Raw genomic sequence first — 12984 nt, 5'->3', positions numbered from 1 at the left:
AAGTTTCTGTGGCTACGCGACGACGAAGTTAACTACACTGGGTGGAGCACTGGGTTTAGGGAAAGAGTTGAGTAACTTCTGAGTCACGTGGAAGTTGGGACTTTCCAGAGGCCAGTGTTTTCAGTCTTCTTATTGAATGGCCATTTTAAACATTTATATCGTGTTTTTACTATTAGTAACATCTGACAGTAATGGCTTAGAAGTGGCCAGAAGGGAGTTACCTGAGTCTTACACAGTCAGCTATAATAAATACAGAGCCTGAGGACTACCTAAAGCCATGATTAGGGACATAGACGTTAGAGTCAGATTGTCTAGGTTCAGATCCTGACACTATGCTTTATACGCTTCTTAATGAGGTGATTCTGTGCCTCAGCTTCATCTGTTAATAGGGGACTGGTGGATTAAATGAGAACTAGTAAGAGGCAACTACAACAGAGTTAGGTATCTAGGAAACACTCGGTAGTTACTTTATATATGCAAGTGTATTCACCATTTCCTAATTGATTTAAAGGAATGTATCACCTTATCTTTCACGCCTTCATTTATCTCCCTCGCCAAAAAAGCACATATATTTTTAAAAGATGCTGTGATCTGTAAGATCCCACACAATTTAAACCGTAAATAGCAGAAAATTTAGAGCCTCACATATAATTAATAATATATATTCCACTGCTAAAATTTTTTAAAATTACATAAGTTAACCCCATGGAATTTACAAAATGGAAGACAGAACTCATGATTTTGTGATAAAGGTATTACCTCACCAAGCTGCGGGTACATTTATTTCTCCCTTTACTCATCCATTGGCATCAATCTAAAAAAAAAAAAAAAAAAAAACCCGAATGATTTGTCCTGACACTAGAAGCACAGTGCAGACTCTGCATATTCTTTATACCTTCCAGCATAAGGGCGAGTTGTTTTCATGAGTCGCTAAAATCAGCTGCTCCCAAATCCTTTTATCATTACAACCTAAGCTTAGAGCTGTTTTTTTTTGCTGGCTGCATAAAGGAAAACAACATCTTGCCTTGCAAATGTTCTGACTTAATTATTATGTGAACTGGTATCTTAAAATGGGGTTGTTTGGCCAAATTTTCAAAGAACTTCAGAAGAAATACTCAGAAAAACCTGTATTTCAGAAATGTGCATTTGTTGACCTACATCTCAGGCTTTCATGCATTGTTAGAACTGAATTATCTCCCTGTACATAAGTTTTATTTCACTTAATCTTTTCACATAACAAATTTAAACACAGTTTCCTCTCAGTTTCATGTTAGAGATCTGGAATATAGCCCCTATACTTTTTTTTAATAGCCCCTGTACTTTTAAGTGTACCTTTAGGTAAAGTATAGCATACATTTCCATGTCCTAGACTTTGACATAAGACATTTCCAGTCTTATATCCATGTAATAGAACTTGAAATCTATTAGCCTGTGAAGACTTTGGTGTTTCTGACACCGGACATTTTATGTTTCATATGAAAGTTTTCAGGCAGGAAAAAAATACTGGCCCAGCAAGCCAGGAAGCAAAGACTCCTTACCCTACCATAGAGAACAATTTAAGCAATAGAATCCAATAATAATAGTAATTAATATCAACTTAAGTCAGGCTTTCCATGTGTTTTAAAATTTCTTCAGTACCCAAGGCTACTGCTGGCTACTTTGTTACTCATCGGGGAGTGGTAAAATGCTTCGTTCTTGTCTGTAATTATTGTTGGTGGGATGATGATATAGACCTAAAATCCTTATGAGGTTTTTTAAAAATTCTTTTCTAATGGCAAGAATAGTGAATAGTCTCTTTCTCAGTCTCTCTCTTTCTACCTACACACACATGCACACACACACACCTACCTTTTAGCCACAATTAAAATTTTCATTTTTTAAATTCTCAGCTTTAGTATTATTTTTAAAATCTTAACAATAATCTCAAGGTAACCTAAATTATATTACCATAGACTTTTCTTTATTGACAAAAATTTTTGTGTCATGTGGACATAACTAGTATCCCCAGATTCTTTTAAAGAAACAAAGATACAAATATACACTTCTGAAACTAGGTTAAAATCCACTTGGGTCAGGAATTGTGTAAAATTCACAAAATTCAGTTGATTTATAATGTTCAATAGGACAAATTAAGGGAACGATTTAATACAAATTTATAACACAAATTAATGCAAATTTATAACACAAGAAAATCTGCCAAATTCTCTTGGCTGACTTTCAACACTTCTTACGACATTTGTACCTAAGTTGAAAATGACCTTAAAAAACTTTTCTCTGGGTTTCTCTTACCATGAATTCAAGTCACATATTATAGACCTGTTCATGCTAAAGTGATGTTTTAGTGCCCTGCAATTTCATAAATTTTCCTTTGAGAATAATTGACAAATATTTCTATTTTTTTCTCTATTACCTAAAAGATCTCATATGGAATTCCATAATGTGTAATGGCTGCACTTGCAGAGACTTTGTTACCAAACAATGACCTTTATGGGTTAACTATGTAGTATTCTTTAGCCAAGATATGCAAGAGAGGGTTTTATTTTCAACTTCAATATAAAAGGGCCCTTGACATAGCTGTTAGGCATGCCAGAGAGATTGCCTCACTGAATAGGATGGTTACTTAGAACATGGAGATATAGGGAAGATCAGTATTATCAGCACAGTGAAATCTTTCCATCACCAGGCAGCTAGAAAATGTATCTGATAACTAATATTCACGACAATGTACTAAACAAGAACCTAAAAATTCCCTTCACCTGAATTTCCTGTCCTTTTATTCTCCCAGATCTGGCATTTTGTCAGATCCACTAGAGGCTAGAGAGGCAATAATGTCTATGATTCACTGTTATTACTGGGTGTGTTCCCTTGAAGAAGAATAGAGTGATTCAGGTTAGATTAATAATGATGAGGGAGAAGGTAGGGCAAGTGGGTGGAAGGGAAGGGATAGTGAAATAGGAGTTAGATTCTTAAAAGGTAATGGGAATAAAAGTACTGCTCAGGGCCACATTCTTCTCAGATTCTTTATTAACTCAGAAAATATCACCCCTGCATTTATTTGGAGAAAAAAAAAGGCCTTAGATGTCAGCAAATCCTTAAGCAAGAGAATATGTCTTTTAATCATATTTAACCACCTTGAAGTTTGAGAAAACAACCCCCAAGATAATTTCACAATATTGAAATCTGTTTAAACTGCTGACAAACAAGTCAGCTCAGTTTTTTTACCCGTGCCTCTCATTACTGTTTCAGTCTTGAGAGTATAAAAGATTTCTTCTTGGTGATGCTTTTTAGATGGGGGAGCAAGGGTGTCTAATGGTGACAGGAATATAAGGAATTAAGAGACCATATTGTAGGATACTACTGAGAAAATGTGTGAATTTAGCCTATCCAGAAATTTTCTGGCTCACTTCAGGAGCTGAGAGCTAGAATGAAATTTAATCCCTTTCCCACCACTCTACGAGTCAGGAGAAAACACTAAGTCTCCACTCCCAAAGGCAAGGTAATATTACATTAACACCATCAACCTTTAGGAGCAGCAAAAAAGCCGCTGAATGCAGAGCCCCAACCAGGACATCTGAAGTCTGTGAGGACCAGGTGGAGAGGGATGATCAAAGATGGGGGAGGTGGCTTGAGCAAAGGCACCTCTTCATGGATCCTCTCTCTTCCACCTCCAAGATTGTGTCGAGAGCTCATATCCCCCATACTGTGTGGAATACCACTTATCAGTGACAGCAATATCACTCAGCTCTCCACCTCCATGATACATCTGTGGCTACCGATAAATAATGTATAAAGTTTAATGATGATGTCGGTGATCCTCAACTGGCAAGTGATATTATTACTTTTTGATACTAAAAATATGTCTTTCTTACAGATAGGATCTTGGAAAAGAAGTATAGAATAAAAAAGCATTCACTCTGACATAGTCCTCTAAGATTTCACCCAGCTATTTAGGCTTTATCAGCACAAGATTAAGACAGATAATACTTTTCCTTCAACAACATGAACTTTTAACTCAAACCTTTCCAAACTATTTCACCCCACAAAGTTTCCCCTTATGTTCCACTCTGGTTGCTATATCATCTCTCAAGCAGCTATTTCTCACTTGATTTAAGTATCTACCTCTGAGTCAAGTTGTCCTCTTCTTACAGCCACCTTCAAATCTTTCTTTTATTATTATTGTAATCAAGAGAAGGGTTATTTAAACAGTTGTTCCCCAACACTCCCTGCTACATGGGAATGATGGCTTAATCCACCTCCATTTTGCTGTTTACTCTTTTTCTTCTGCTCTGGTATGACATGAATCTACACCCTTCTGTGAATGCTGGATATTGAAAACACACTTCTAAGTTGCTGACGGTCTGATGTGAAGGGAATTAATACTAAGCACAAGAATAACACCCACCAGCAAAGATGGTCTTCTCAGACTTTTGGAGGCCTATCATTTGGCAAACAGCATTCCATGATACCAAAGAATACAGTTTTGGGTTTTGGAGGCCAGGCAACTAATCACGTCCATATTTGTTGAGCAAATTCCTTTGAAACTATAAATTATAAGGTACCCATAAGTTAGAAAAAAAAAGCATTACTACAGGTTAATATTATCTGAAATGTTTTCCTAGTCTAACTCTGGGGCATTGAAATAGAGATTTCAAACCTGCATGTACAAGTTTAGGATTTTTGTAAAGCTGCCAAATCTTTAATGTAACAATAATTAGCATAAAGCTTGTGCATTTAAGTAGCCCTGAAAAGAATGAGGTTGAATCTTTTGCAAGATGTCTCTCTTTTTTCAAAAAAAAAAAACAATTTTACCAGTATGTATTATTTTCACTCAGCACTGTTTCCCATAGGTTTTGAAGAAATGTAAAGCTGACTTCGTTTTATTTCAATAATTGTCTGCAAGGATAGCAATTTATTTTCAGTCACTAGTTTTTGGAATTAATCAATCACATTTACCCACCAATATCTCATTTTTATCATTGAGAAGAATCAGTTTTATTGCTCCCCACAATCTAGATAAAATTCCTTCATGCTCAGAATGGGATTAAGTCCCCAAATCAAATGTGAGAAAGAGAAATTCAGACATATTAATACACAGTAGATGCAGTAAGCCACTACCTATAGTGACTTGATTTTGATGGGTGAAAAATAGCATGTTATCACAGGTTTGAACCACTACAGGTAAGAATTACATGGACTAATGAGAATTCTTATGAAGCTGAAATTAAACATTTGCATACCGACTAGCAGTTCTCAAGGCAAGTCTTAAAAAACTCTCAGCTTCCAATCAATAACTGCTCATACTGAGATTACAGGAAGCTTTCTTGTACCTCTATGTTTGTAACTGAAGTCAGTTGTCATGAGTGTTCCAATGTTTTCTGCCAAGAATTATGCAGGAGGAGAGGTAAGAATTGAGGAGGTAGGGGCAGTAGGGAAGGAAGGGAGCTATATTTACTACATGTTTTTGCCCTTAAGCAGAACAAAAACTAGTGTTCCAAAATGAAGTTTTTTATAACAAACTACTGACTACTAGTCTTGTTCACTCCATACTAAGGTTATTCTGCAGATTTGACCTGTGTTTTGAGGTCTAAGCATCAGCTCAAACACCAAGAATCCTGGGCACACTTAATTTGAGCTAAATTCTGACAAAGTCATGATTTCTTTCTTAATGAGAAATGTATCCTTCATGTTCTTAAGGCCTTTTGACACAATTGAATTAAAAGGATTATGGAAATTCAAGATTTTGTGTTTAATACAGGTGTAAGCATGCATTACAGATACATGTGTACTTTCTTAGCACTGGTGGAATATTATAATGATCAGGTTAAACTTGATTATACCTTGTAAATTAGATAAGCCATTTCACACCTTGGATGGGTAAAGCCACAGACCTTACTTATTTGTTTTTTTTTTTTTTTTTTTCATTCCAAATCTTTTCTTTGATGAGTTTTGTTACTGTATGGAGTCAATTGGGGATGAAATGGGCTGTGGTCACAAACTGTGAAGGTTGCTTAAATCTGTACTAAACATGAGATAATCATGGGTTGTCAGTTTAAATTGAGGAAAATGGGGAAGTCTTTTGGAATTTTTGTTTGAATACAAGTTTTGGTGAATACAAATGACACTCATTGATGTTTACAACATTTTTCTCCAATTCGTTCATTCTCTTGGAAATATGGCTGTAGAAAGGGGTAGGCCTGAGTCAAAGCATCTGAGTTGTTTGCTGACCCTGTCACTAAGAACTAACGAGCTGTATTGACTTTGGTGGGTTCAATTCAGTTTTCTCATCTATAAATTGTGAAGAGAAAAGTGATCTTTTCCTAGCTCAAAGTTAGTTCCTACAATTCCAGGTTGGGTCATTTTGGTACACCTAAAATTACCACTTCCCACTAAGGTGTTAAATTAAGTTACAGGTAAAATTCTCTATAGAAATAACCATTATGATAATATGATGAAAGATGTATTAGGTACTGTAAATGGAAAAGTAAATATATTCTTTAAGAGTTTACAAATGGATACCAGTATTTATCACATTGATTAAACCAGAGCCAGCTTTGGGGAAAACTAGCACACAGAAGATATTTTTTCTTTTTTTTTTAAGACAGAGTTTCACTCTTGTTACCCAGGCTGGAGTGCAATGGCACGATCTCGGCTCCCTGCAACCTCCGCCTCCTGGGTTCAGGCAATTCTCCTGCCTCAGCCTCCTGAGTAGCTGGGATTACAGGCACGCGCCACCATGCCCAGCTAATTTTTTGTATTTTTATTAGAGACGGGGTTTCACCATGTTGACCAAGATGGTCTCAATCTCTTGACCTCGTGATCCATCCACCTCAGCCTCCCAAAGTGCTGGGATTACAGGCTTGAGCCACCGTGCCCAGCCGATTTTTTTTCTTTAGTGACCTTTCTTTCCTCTTCGCAGAACACCCACATTATCCTAATTCGACCCTTTCAAGCCCAGGGGTTTAGGCTAACTCCCATCAACCATCTCTTGCCATTGCAGGGCATACTCCAAGTTATTTTTCTTACTTGTACTATCTTCTGGAACTCATCCCCCTGCCTTTATTAACACTGGATGCATGGAGCTTGTGTTCAATAAACGTTTTGAATGGATGAATTTCAGAATGAATGGATTAATTATTTAATCAGTAACTCAAAAAGTGAGCATCCCAAACAAGGTAAGACGTGGAAGTGACGCTGTAGCAGTCTAACAGAGAGAGAAGCTGGTGAATATAACAACCAGCAGACCTTTCACTGTGCCCTTCAAATTACTGATAGAACCTATGCACTGAATTTACCCCTCTCTAAACAAAAATAGATGACAAAAAGACAGACTAAATACAGTCAATACAAGCAATATGGCTAATAATTTTTTTGGCATGGTAGATAAAGAGTGAATAATGGGAGAAGCAATTACAAAACCCCCAGGCACAATTCTCTTTTCAAAAAATCTCTTGCATTGCTGGTGGGAATATGAAATGGTATAGCCTCTGTGGGAAACAGTATGGTGGCTCCTCAAAAAGTTAAACATAGAATTACCTTATGATTCACCATTTCTGGGCATGTACCTGAAGAATTAAAGCAGGGATTCGAACAGATATTTGTATACCTCATTTATAGTGGCATTATTCACAGGAATCAAAAGGTGGCAATAACCCAAATGTCCATTAGCAGGTGAATGGATAAACAAAATGTGATATATACATACCACAGGATATTATTCAGCCTTAAAAAGGAATGAAATTCTGACATATGCTACAACGTGGATGAACCTTGAAAATATACTAAGTGAAATAAGCCAGATACAAAAACATAAATATGTATATTCTACTTATATAAGGCACTTAGAGGAAAAAATCAATAGAGACAGAAAGTGAAATCGTGGTTACTAGGTGCTGAGAACAGGAGGGAAATGAGAGTTACTGTGTAATAGGTATAGAGCTTCAGTTTGGGATGATAAAAAGTTCTGGGCCAGGCACCGTGGCTCAAGCCTGTAATCCCAGCACTTTGGGAGGCCGAGGCGGGTGGATCACGAGGTCAAGAGATCAAGACCACCCTGGTCAACATGGTGAAACCCTGTCTCTACTAAAAACACAAAAAATTAGCTGGGCATGGTGGCGCGTGCCTGTAATCCCAGCTACTCAGGAGGCTGAGGCAGGAGAATTGCCTGAACCCAGGAGGCAGAGGTTGCGGTGAGCCAAGATCACGCCATTGCACTCCAGTCTGGGTAACGAGAGCGAAACTCCGTCTCAAAAAAGTTCTGAAGATGGATGGTGCTGATGGTTGCACAACAATGTGAATGTACTTAATACCACAAAGCAGTACACTTAAAAAAATGGTTAAAGTGGTAAATTTTATTTTGTGTATATATAATCATAATTTTTAAAAATCTCCAGGGAAGAATATTTTTGGTGCAACAGATACCAATGTGGAACAACAGCTCTGTAAGGGGAAAACTGTTCCTCAAATCTAATATAAACCTTTCAGCTGTATGTTTTCTAATTATTTTTTATTATTGCTTTGTATTATTCTGTCATTTGACCAAGGAAGATTACTTTTACCAGTGTAGAAACATACACAAAACTTGTGGTTCCTTTCCAGTTGATGATATTGGCAATATTTGAAAGTGGTGCTTCTGGTTGGGCAGAATGGCTCACCTGTGATCCCAGCACTGTGGGAGGCTGAGGCAGGCAGATCACAAGGTCAAGAGATCAAGATCATCCTGGCCAACATGGTGAAACCCCGTCTCTACTAAAAGGACAAAAATTAGCTGGTGGCACACTCCTGTGTGGAGGCTGAGGCAGGAGAATCATTTGAATCTGGGAGGTGGAGGTTGCAGAGGGCCGAGATTGTGTCACTGCACTCCAGCCCGCCAACAGAGTGAGACTACATCTCAAGAATAACAAGGGGTGCCTTTTGTTCACAATGGGATGCGTTTTAACAGCTTTGTCTTTCCTCCCCCTTACTCAGTTCTTTTGTGAAAGGTAGTATAATTTTTAGTCTGTGTAGCCAGGAAATAAGAGTGAAAGTAAATGAAGTTTGTGGAAACCAACCATAACTTCAGCGTCAGGAAAACAAGTAAGATACTGAAGCAGGAGGTAAATATATGTTGGGTGTTATACAAAGAATACTGATTTTCATTCCACAATGTATACAAGTATCAAAACATCACGTCGTACCCCATAAATATATACAATTATTATTTATCAATTAAAAGAAAATAAAAGTTAAAAAACGAATTCTAATTTTATTAATTCTGCAAACTGTGCTGTATACCTGTAGTACAACTTCTGAAAAAAGTAGAGAAATGTGCATCCTTTCAGGGATAACATAACAAGATAAATAAGTTTAATTTTTTTATCTGAAAAATCGAGGTTACTATTTTATTTGCTTTATTTCTCCATTTTATTTGCCTAAATATGTCCTGTCTCTCACTCCTCTTCAACATCACTGCTGCTGTTGGAACTGAGGCTGGCCTGCCTACCTACAATAGCTCCTGACTGGTCTCCTAACTTCTGGATTTATCTGCCACTTTTGCTATACCATCCTATTTCCCATGCCCATCAATTCTCTCTACATTGCTGCTAGAGTGATCTTTTTAGAGATATTAAAATCTTCCAATGACTCTCAATTATCTTCAGGATAAATCCAAACTCCTTACCAAATCACTCATACATATCTTTCCAGCTTCATCTTGTGCCACTCCCTGCCAGTCATCCTGCACACCAGCTTTACTAAATTATGTACTTAAAATTCCCAGAATGGACCAAACTCTTCTCCTTATCATCTTGCTACTTCCTTCTGCCTGGAAGGTACAGGCATGTGTATGCATGTGCACGTGGGTACACGTGCACATGTGCACACACACATATGCTTTCATCACCTGGCTAATGTCTACTCCTATCTCAAGATTAGGATCTTGCATCAAAATCCCTACTCCCTCTCACTTGCTTCCCAATGGCCCACATTCTCCTTTTATTCTTCCCCTCCTTAGAGTATTCTGGCTAGAGTTAGATGCCTTTCCTATTCCATGGTACCCTGTAGGTGTCATAATACATATTTATCATGAGTTATTTGAGAACAAGAACTGTGTCTTTGATCTCTATATCTGCAATCCCCCAACAACAAGCTTAGCAGGTTTTCTTGGGTTCAAGCAGAAGATGAAATGCTAAGAATACACAGGGAAAGTGCTAAGCGAGTTCAGAGAAGGTTGAGTCAAGGAAGACTTCATGAAAAAAATGGTATTCGAGTTGCATTTTGTTGTCACAATAATCTTGATAAAATCTTTTTGCTTTCCAATCAAAAAATTTTTAAAAATTGTTAAAACTAACTTTGTAAAATATATTCTACAAATATACAAACCTCATTACAGAAAATAGAATTCCCTTGGGTGATATAATAATAGATTTATGATTGAGAGGTTTTTTAAATACCTTCCTAAGAACTGATTGACAGGCATGTAAAACATCATAGGTTGGTATTTTCCACTCTTGTTGGATCATAGAGTAGAAAGCATAGGGTAGCAGTTAAGGGAATGTACACTGGAGTTAGACATACCTGGATTTAAATCTCAACTCTGCCTTTATAAACTCTATTGATGATAATCTCTCTAAATGTTTCCTCATATATTACATGGAGTAATAATATCTACTCCATTAAATGCGATACTGCAAATTAAGCAATTAACACAGAACTTGGCACATGGTAACGTTCAGCAAAATGGTGGTGAAGGTCATGGTGGTAAAGGTGGTGGTTACCTTGAAGTCAGGGATGGAGACTGGTGGATGGGGCAGTACAAGAGAGAGCTGCTTGATGAGAGTCTTCTTATCTCTTTCATTTAGCCAAAATGTCTCAAATTGTGCTCCAGGAGCACAATGATTCTATGAGCTGATCTAAGGTGTTTCATAGGTAAAATAAAATTAAGGTGATATTTTCCAGGTTTATAGAAAAAAAAAAATTAAAAAGTAGAATGTTTTTTATTTTAATTTTTTTCTATGTCCTTTAAAAATTTTAGTGCTGGCTGGGCACGGTGGCTCAAGCCTGTAATCCCAGCACTTTGGGAGGCCAAGGCAGGTGGATCACGAGGTCAAGAGATCAAGACCATGCTGGTCAACAAGGTGAAACACCGTCTCTACTAAAAATACAAAAATTAGCTGAGTATGGTGGCGCATGCTTGTAGTCCCAGCTACTCGGGAGGCTGAAGCAGAAGAATTGCTTGAACCCAGGAGGCAGAGGTTGCGGTGAGCTGAGATCGAGCCATTGCACTCCAGCCTTTTGCTCTTCCAACAAGAGCAAAACTCTGTCTCAAAAAAAAAAAAAAAAATTTTTTTAGTGCCTGCAGGTGGATGATAGCAGATAACAGAATGAGTAGGCTACAAATAAATGTTAAGAAGAAAGATCACTAAACTGATTTATTTTTTGTTTTTGTTGTTTGTGAGACAGAGTCTTACTCTTTCACCCAGACAGGACTGCAGTGACACAATCATGGCTCACTGCACCCTCAACCTCCCAGGCTCAAGTGATCCTCCCACCTCAGCCCTCCATGTAGCTGGGTCTATAGGTGCATGCCACCATGCCAGCTAATTTTTAAAATTTTTGTAGAGGTGGGATCTCACTATGTTGTCTAGGCTGGTCTCAAACTCCTGGTCTCAAGTGATAGTCTCTCTTTAGCCTCCTGAAGTGCTGAGATTACAGACGTGAACCACCATGTCCAGCCTGATTTATTTTAAATGTTTGCTCAACATTCAACAAATATTTGCTTTTTAAAAGGTTGTGTGTGTGTGTGTGTGTATCTGTTTTGTAAAGATTCATACACATGTAGTCTGGTCATTTTTCTTGCTAGTATTATTGCTCCTAGTTCATACAACAAAACCAAATATGGCTGCATTTCGTGCTGTTCTGCAAAGAGCACCATGACACCCCCATCCTTGACCATCAGTAGGAGTATGTAGTCTACTAGCCATCATCCCATTGTCTGAAGCTTTGGAGCCCTGGTTTTTAAGACATACTTAAGATGTTATTGCGTTATTTATGGAGAGCCCAACCATTCCTCTCCTTATTCCTCTTATATTAGAGGAGCACTTCTTTACAAATACAGATTTTAAAAACAAAGAAACTCTTGGTTGCTGCACACTTATATTATTTGTGGCATATACCATGAATAAAAGACTACATCTATACCTCCTGGAGTCACTGTCCACTAGGATATTTCAAAGAGTTGGAATAGGGATACATGGTAAGTAGAGAGAAAACATACCTTGCTCCAGCCATATTCTATACCAGTTATCCTCAAGAAGAGAAAACCAAGCTGTTCACAGCTAATGAATGAATAAGGTTTGGAAAACACAAATGATTAATTCTTGACTCATCTTCCTCTCAGAAATCCTCTGAGACTTAGAGTAACTTGTCTATTGCTTGTTCTTGATAGTGAGTGAATCTAGAACGTTTCTGTTTTGACCAAGCCTGACAGATTTCCGAGGACTGTAGGGAACCAATTTGTCAGATAGCTCTGGGCAGCTCTCATGGTTGTAGGTCAATTGAATAGCCATATGGAAAAAAAGAAAACTTGACCTATACCTCACAGCATACACAAAAATCAGTTCCAAGAGGATTTAGATACAAATGTGAAAACAAATTTAAGTGACAACTTAGGAGATTTATACAAGAGAATATCTTTATGACTTTGGTAAATGGAAGGATTTCTAAAGTAGAACACAAAATGCACTGATCATTAAGGAATTGATTGATTAAGTGTACCATATTAAAATTAAGAATTCTGGGCCAGGCACAGAGGCTCACATCTGTAGTTACAGTGATTTGCAAGGCCAAGGCAGGAGGATTGCTTGAGGCCAGAAGTTTGAGATCTGCCTGAGCGATACAGCAAGATCTCATCTTTAAAAAATTTTTTTTAATTAAGAATTCTGTGGCCAGCACTTGGGATGCTGAGGCAGGCAGATCATAAGGTCAGGAGATCAAGACCATCCTGGCTAA

The sequence above is a fragment of the Callithrix jacchus genome, chromosome 12, assembly GCF_049354715.1.
Source record: "Callithrix jacchus isolate 240 chromosome 12, calJac240_pri, whole genome shotgun sequence".
NCBI lineage: Eukaryota > Metazoa > Chordata > Mammalia > Primates > Cebidae > Callithrix > Callithrix jacchus.
Note: the sequence above shows the minus strand (reverse complement) of the source record.